Source organism: Apteryx rowi, unplaced genomic scaffold (assembly GCF_003343035.1).
Source record: "Apteryx rowi isolate R43461 unplaced genomic scaffold, aptRow1 scaffold_217, whole genome shotgun sequence".
Lineage (NCBI taxonomy): Eukaryota > Metazoa > Chordata > Aves > Apterygiformes > Apterygidae > Apteryx > Apteryx rowi.
In genome coordinates this window covers 1,318,183-1,326,418 of record NW_020448497.1, presented here as the reverse complement: position 1 = coordinate 1,326,418, position 8,236 = coordinate 1,318,183, and the positions used below count along the sequence as shown (strand labels likewise).

The 8,236-nt window shown below is 56.6% G+C and overlaps 1 protein-coding gene across 1 annotated transcript in view; it reads right to left on the bottom strand.

The window, feature by feature from the left end:
- TACC1 (transforming acidic coiled-coil containing protein 1) overlaps positions 1 to 8,236 on the bottom strand; it is a 34,944-nt gene that overhangs the window by 23,838 nt on the left and 2,870 nt on the right. The window lies entirely within an intron of this gene.

The window sequence follows — 8,236 nt, the reverse complement described above, 5'->3', positions numbered from 1 at the left end:
GGCGCCCCGCGTGGTCGGACCGCGCCGGGAGACGCCGGCGGGCTGCGGGCTCGCCGAGCTGCGAGCGCCGAGCGGGGAGGAGGGACGTGGGAAGCCCGCAGCAGCGTCCCCCTTCCCCTCCCACCCGTGCCGCAGCGACGGGATAGGGCTGCGAGTGGATAAATCGCAGGCTTTCGCTGTGCCACATTTTATCGCTTTGCCCCTCCTCTCCCTGGCTCTGGGTCAGGCTGTCCGTAGCAGCAAAACATCCCCGAGGCCGAGCGCTCTCCAGGTGAGCACCTGCAGACCGCACCGGGAGGGCTCTCCCTCCGCTCCCGTGGCTGCATTCCTCACATGGAGCAAAGCCCGGCTTAGGAAACCGGCTGTGCGCCATGGAGATCCCTYGTTTGCCCCCCATCCACCCTCATTCCGAGACAAACTCTCAAAACCACTTATTTTTGCACAAATGCTGCACAGGGCAGAGGCATCTCCACTGCTCCCTGGGGGCAGGTTAATGCAGGCTGCCAGCCTGCAGCCAGGCTGATGCACATTGCTCCTAAGTCCCAGCCAGATGCCAGAGCCTAAATTCACTGTCGCCCTCCATATGCTCGTGTCAGGATGCTCCACTGCCCTTTCGTGCCCCTCACACCACACTGGGCCAAAGGAAACCCTCGTGCGCCAGGGCAGGGAAACTCTGAAACCAGATCTCCCCTCCCCGATTTATCCCATGCTTATCCGGGGTTGCACCTGTGCTGTAACATATCCCGCCGCGAGGCGAGCTGCAAGATTCCTTCCACCCCGCGCGGGCCAGCAAACACCGCGCACTGGCTGCAGCGCCGCAACGGCCGGCCCAGGCACGCAGGGTCCCCGCGCGGCCAGTGGACCCCAAGCAAGCCTTGCATCCTGCGCAAGAGCAGCCACCCAGACCAGGCGGAGCAGAGATCGCTCCTGAGGCATCTGACACACGGAGAAGCAAAGGGACAGGCAGCAGAGACCAGGAAACACCTGCCCCTTTATTTTGCAGGGAAATGCCGACTTCAGTAGCTCTGGCTCATGCTATATCCTTCCGTGGCAGCAGATTTATTTATTTATTAAACTATTGTTGTTTAAAAATAACAGCAAACAGTCCCTGAAGAACTGAATACTGGCACGCTGGCCTCCCTGGGGCATCCTCCCCTACCGAGGGGTCTCGCTCCCCAGGTCGTCACCTCCCGCGTGCTTGCTAGAGAGCAGAGCAGCGTCACTGACGCCTTGCAACGCCCGCAGCGCCAGGAGGCACGTCCAGGGCTTCGGCAGCAGATCTATTGCAGGCAGCAGCGTTACCAGCATTGGACAGTTGCCGCCGCAGCGCCTGCAGCTCCCCAGAGCCGGTGACTTGCCCAGACCCAGGAGGACACATCTGCGCTGCGTGCCCAAGGCTGGCTCCCCATCCGCTGCCCTCAGCAGGTCCAGGGATGTTCTGGGAAAGGGAAGACAACTGTCCAGTTGTACAACCCAGCCCAGCTCGTTGCAGAGAAGCACTATTGGCCCCGAGTAACTGCACAAAGTGCTCACGTGGCAGGCCGAGACCACAGCTTGATGCTTTTCTGTGAATCATCAGCTAGCTCCGAGCGTGAGGAATGCTTTTGCATGGCTGAATCAGCCGAGACCCACCCATCTGGTCTGGCTACCTCGCTCTAAAACCAGCCTCTATCAGATACTTCAAAGGGCCTCATTCCTCATCGGGGAGCATCTCAAATAACCTCCCTGCAGGGAACCTTTCTGCCTAGCTTCCATCTGTTGGTGTCCTTAGTAAACAGATGAGTCATTGCTGCACTCTTATCATCCAGACTCTGTCAAAAGAAATCTCTTACCCCTCCCCCCCACCATACAACTTTTCCAAATTTCCCCAAAGACACCTCTGGCTCTGGTTCAGGCAAAGCAGAGGTGCTATCAATCACACACTGCCACACATCCGAGCGGCAATCTGATGTTGCACCCGCACACCCAGCTGCGATCTGGGGAGAGCCGAGCCGGATAAAGCTCACACCTGCTACCCTGCGCCACAAGTGGACTAAGCGCCTTATTRAAGCTTATCCAAAAAGCAAGAGGCTGAAGCAAAAGCAGGAGCTCAGCATCCTCTCGGCTGTGTCTGCTCTGAGCAGAAAGGAGTAGCCTGCTTCCCACCATCCAGAGTGGCAGAGCGCAGGCTGATTTCTGCAGATGAATTTTACATAAGGAGGTTTTTAAGGCGTGTGTTGTGGCACGAACTGCTTTGCAGCGCCACACTCTGCAACCTGAACTCCTCCTCGCCCTTCCTCCATCAGTCATTTCACGAACCAATGCTGGCCCAGAAGACCCAGCTCCAGCATCCGCATCGCTGCCTGCGAAACCAGCACGCAGCCGCCCGGGTCCTGCCAGGGCCCATACGGGGAACACGGAAATGCGAACGGCAAAGGAGCAGCAGCCGGGCTGGGCTGGGCTGAGCAGCAGGACCAAGCCTGCCTCTGCTGCAGAGGAAGGGATCAGCCAGAGGATACAGACGTTCACTTTTATAACCCCCCACTTGTTGAACGGGGGGAGTGGGACACGTGAACCAATCGCAGAGGAAATTAGCAGCATCCTTCTATTGTGAAGGCTGCACAAACTGAAGGCCACCGAGAGAGGACCCTCCTCCGGCGGCCACCGGCGCGGAAGGAGCAGCAGGCAGGAACTGGAGTGGCAGGACTGAACGGCACCGCACCGGCACGGGCTGCAATGCTCCTGACCTGCGCGCCCTGGGGCGGGAAGGTATCAGAGCAGTTAGAGAGCACAGCCTGCTTCCACTTGCCATTTACTACGAGCAATTAAGAAAATGCCTCGAGTGGCATTTTCCAGCTTGGCACCGACCCCAGCTGGCGGCAGATCAAACACGGAGGAGATAACCTGACTTTGTCAGCGAGGCCAGCGGCCCTGGCTGCCAGCGCTGCTGGCGCAGTCAGCAGACACGTTTATGCAGAGCAGAGGAAGCCGACCTGTTCAAAACGAGACCTGCCAGCAGCTTCCATCGCACGAGCCCCCAGCAAGCCCCCACCTGCCCGCACTGTCCGCGGCGGAGGCCGGAGCCAGCAGCTGTGCCCAGAGCCATCTGGTTTTGCAGGTCACTTGCTTTGAGCTCCACTCCTCCTCCCCCCCACCCCAAATAACCGCCACAACAGTTAAAGAAACAAAATACATGTTTCCTGCCTATTTCTGCAGCTGGGAAAGCTGGCAGTCTGTGTCAGGAGGGGTTTGCCAGGGTGCTGAGCACCTGGCCCTAGCACCATCCAGCACGGCTGGTGCTCCATGAGGGAGGGGACCAGTAAAACTGGCACGCAGGAGTGGAGCTGTGGCCTTTTCCCATTTCACCCCTCTCTTCCGGACAGTTAAATCAGCCTGACAGCACCCAGCCCACAACACTGTCATCCTGGACACGCGGGAGCATCCCTGTGGCCCCAGGAACGACAGCCCTGGGGGTGCTGGGGCAACGCGCCCCTTTGTCCCCCCCCTCCTGGGGATGCTCTGCATTACGCAGGCTGCAAAGGGATGGAAAACCTCACTCTCCTTGTGCTGATCTTTGCAGGAAGCCAGCTGCATCCAGGGATAACAGCTCTGCATCCAGGCAGGACTTTCCCTTGTCTTACACCAGGATGAGCTTCCTCCTGCTTGGCTGGCCGCAGTGCGGCTGCCCGAGCTCGGATCCAGAAGCAGATCCTGCCAGATTCCTCGCGCTGTTACCGCACCTCGGTGCCTGGGAAGGATGGGGAACCAGGAGCTGAGAAACAGGTCTCGCAGCGGTCACGTTTGCCAGGCCTCAAGCTGCGGCACACGGGCGAGAGGGAGCAGCGCACCTGCAGTTTCCATTCTCGTCCCTGCCATTAGGAGCAGAACAGCTATTTCTGGCTGCGGTGCTTTTCTGGGCACGGCACAGCAAGCCAGGGCATTCATTTCTAGCGCAGACATGAATCTTCTGTGGCTTTTCATTTTTCTTCCTCAGCTGTTCAGCTGCCTGAGAAAGACTCCACTTGAGCCGTTCTGCTCCTGCACAGCCCTTGGTCACTGGGCTCCGCTGTACTGCGTTTTCTCCAGCTGAGATTAATGCCAGGCCAGCAACTGCACGTACTCCAGTGAAGAAAACACATATTACTGCCAGCCAGGAACCACACACAGCCACCCGCCCGGCGCTGGGCACCAGCACCCGGCAGCCCGCGATGCCGCGGGGCAGCAGAGCTGCTCGTCAGGCGGCTGCACCGCGGCAGCATTGTTAGCTCGGGGAGCAGCGACCCCCACGAGCTCATAACGAGCACTTTACCCACGCAGTATTTATCTCACCGCCTCCAGAAAGGAAGGTGCGAGGCACCTCATAAGAACGTTTTTCTGTTGTTTTTTTATGCCACCATATTCTATTGATCGTGTATCCCTCAGTTTAAAATGAGTCTCTGCATCAGTGAAAATACAAATTATTCTCTGCCATTTCATTGCGAAAAAAGGCAAGCTTTGGGAATTAAGAAAACTACTCACATGAAGGCTTATGTATTCCAGTGATGCGTGCACAGCAAATGCCGGGGAGAGACGATTTCATAACTCGTTTCCTGACCTTTGCTGTGACACTGAAACAATCAACGCTGGATAAGTCCCATCCGCGACTCACCTGCGCCGGCTTGACAGAACATCTGAAGGGAGGCTTAAACCCCTCCTTTCCCTGACAACCCGCCTAAGTCAGAGGGGGAATCGGGCCCGAGGAAAAGACAAGGAGTAGAGATGCTGGATGGAAAACGTGTTGACCTGGGAGACCCGTCCAGGTGGAGGGGCAGCGAGCAGGCGCCCGCGAGCGCTGACCCCCGGGTGAAGCCCATCCGGACGGGAGGAGGAGGCGACGGGGACCTTCGGAGCCAGGCTCACTAGAGGGCACTCCAGGCTGGGATTTCCAGCGCCGCTCCCGCACCCTGGCCGGGGATTTCCTGCCTCCCCCAGGCTCAGGGCTGCTGGAAGCTGAACATCTCCTGCGCCCACGCGACGCGCCCTGTTCCCGGCCCCGTTCCCGGCCCCGCGGAGCCCAACGCTACGGCCACGGAGCTGGGAGGGACCTTCCCAGCCTGGACCTCGGTGCATCACGCACTTGGAAATATGTGAGCTGGCCTGACAGCCTGGCAGAGCGCAGACCCCGAGGGACACGGCCGCGCGCCGCCCCGGGAAGTGGGATGGAAGACTTTCCCGCGCGGTTTCAGGCCCRGCCAGCCCAGCAGCCAGGCCGGAGGCCACAGAGACCCCACTGCTCCGCAGGCATCCCATGCCCAGCCCGGCCAGCCCGCACCACCCTCCCCTGCCACGCAGCCACCAGCCTCCCACCACAGCGCTCGCCGCTGGCAAACAGGCCGGGCAGTGAGCCGACCTCGGCGGCAGTTTTGCGGTAACCACGGCTACATAACATTTTGCAGCCAAGGATGCCGGCAGCGGGATCACCGCTGCGCCGGCGGCTGCACCCCAGCACACAGGCACCTTCCCTGCCCTTCCTGAGCGGGTGCGGGTTTGCACGCGGGTGCCCTCTGCACGAGCACCCTCGTCCCCGGGGCCAAGGGCGACGAGCCCCACCGCACCCCAACCGTGTCCAAAAGCACAGCAGCTCGCCAGCATCACCTCCACCGAACTCGACGGCGGCCTGCTAAGGGGGTGCTCCGGGGGACGAATGCGCTGACGAGGCCAGGAACGGACCCCGGACTGGTGGCCAGTACCACGTGGCCACACCAACGTTTTAGGGCACTTTCCCACCATCGCAGCTGCCCCGCGGCCCAGGGAAGACACAGCACCGAGGGAGGGCAAACCATTACAGCAGGGCTCATGTCTTTTGTTTTTCCTGACCTTGACAGAGCCATGGTCTAAATACAGATCATAAGACTAAGAAATAAAATGATAAATGCCCTGGAATTCAAGACAGACAAAATGCAATTTCCTCCCATCTCAACTTCCACCACTCCCATCTGCTTGCCAGAAAAGAGCAGGAAACTTAACATTACAGGCGCTCTGCAATGCCCAAGGGGACCCAGAATGATATCCAATGTGGGACGATGCTAACGAAAGGCTCAGGTCCCCCGGGACTGTTTGCAGCTCTTAGATGTGACAGTTCCCATCGCTACACATTCCATCAAACTAGTTATATAAAAATAGAAGTAAAGGACGTAACTGTCACGTGCAAGGCCCTGACATCATGAACCAGCCTCCAGGTTCTAGATGTCTTTCCCTACCACAATGCCATCAAATTAGCAAATACAAGCGTTTGCGGCTGTATTAAAAAGGACGGATGCAAAAATGAATGCACTGAATCACCTGCTATTCATGCGATTTAAAACAGCATACACAGCTTAATCTGCTGTTCATGCAATTTAAAACAACACACACAGTGTGGATGTGAGCTCATGCAAAGCAATTCTATAGAAACAGGCTCAAGATATGTGAATTCCAGCCTGATTTTCACATTGATAAGCTTTATGAATGCAAGCATCTTCCTTCATTCTGCTGCTTCTTTACTCCTCCATCAACTCCTTTGCTCTGTTTGCTAAAAATATCAGCTCTACATGGCAGGAATGCTCCCTTATCAGGTGTTTGTCAGTCCTTGGCTCCCTGATTTCAGTCAAGACTCGGTGGTTTTGTGAAACCCAGACAGTGCTTCAGCCCCATAACCTGGGTGCAGGCATGGATGGGGGGGGACGGATGAGGAAGGAGGGCACRGCTGTCACAGGGAATGGTGCTGTGGGAATGATAAAGGGGAAAAGAAAACAGAACAGAGTTTGCTTAAGGAGGAGGGAGACACATGGGAACTAGGAGCGGCTGAGTCGGACGCTGGCAAACAGGAGTGGCTGCAGCGTCGGTATCCCAAGGAGCCTGGGCCCTCGCTCGGGTGGAAGCTGCGGCCGTGCCGGGCACAGGGACGCTCGGGAACGGACGCGACCATCCCTGGGACCTGGCTACATCCAGCCCCCGGGACCCAGCACCCCCCTGGCCTCTGCCCCTTCCCCACGCAGCCTTGGGCTCTTGCTCTCGGGCTCTGTTGTAACAGGGCTGGTTTCAGGCTTTCCCTGGTGATATTTGCTCGAATTGCCCCCGTGCCTTTGTTAAGCACCTTGTTTATCTGCTGAAATGCCACAAGCAGGCAGCGGCTGCTCCATTTCCACAGCATGCGTTTGCCTCTTGGGATTTTCTCACACGCAGGACTGGTTAATGTCCTCTCAGATATTGCTCCAACACGTACAGTGAAGAATGGTATGTTTTCCCTGCCTAGAAACACCTCTAATTTATATTTAGGAGACCGCTGCAATGAACTAATGGGCAGGGCTGAACAGTTACAAAGAGGAAAATGCACTTGTTTTCCCTGTCTGAAGCTAGCGTTTGCAGACCAGGCGATGTTTGCAAATGTTTAGAAGGGCAATAGCCTGGTTTCGGCATCACCTGCTCTATAAAACCTGGCAGATACTCCAGAATATATGAAGCACATAAACCAGGCACCAGTTACTGACTGCAGGGCCAGCACTCTGGGAGCGCGGGACGGTGCCAACCGATCTGTTCTTGTTTAGAAAAGCAGCAGCACACCTCCCCGAGTACAGCTATTTCTGCATCACAGAGAGGCTCGTTTAAAGAAAATATTTCTCTGTTCCAGAAAGTGCTTTGGCCGATTTTAAGATACCTCCAGTTTTTCTTTTAATCACAAGCTAACATACTTTTCCTATTGTTTACAGTTTCTGAACTCTGCTGCTTAAAAGCAGCATTTTGCATATTCTGCCTTCTGTTTTTTTACTAGGGACAAAACTTCCAGCTAGCTCCAATTTCTACACCTTGTTTTCTAACGGCAACATTTAGAATTACATTTCTGCTCCCCTGTTCATCATACTAAGATTTATGCAATAAAATACAGGGGCGAGAAAGCCACCGTGACTCCTCCTGACAGCTAACAGCAACGAAATCTGAACTACAGCCTGAGAAATTCAATCCACTGAAAACAGGAACAGTTCGTTTTGCTAGTTACTGTAACACCCAACGGGGTTTAAACAACTGCTAGCCGAAGAGAACATTCCCCCCCCAATTTAACACCTTAACGCCCTGATTTTTTTTTTTTTCCAGTGGGGCTCCCGCATTGAGGAAGGCAGAACAAAATGCCGCACGTTAGCACAGGTCCCGTGCTAGGGGGCAGCGGGGCTGGCAGAGAGGCTCCAGCGCCCTCGGCACGAAGCGGCACCGGGCTAAACGCCCGTCACCAGCGCGCCGGGGC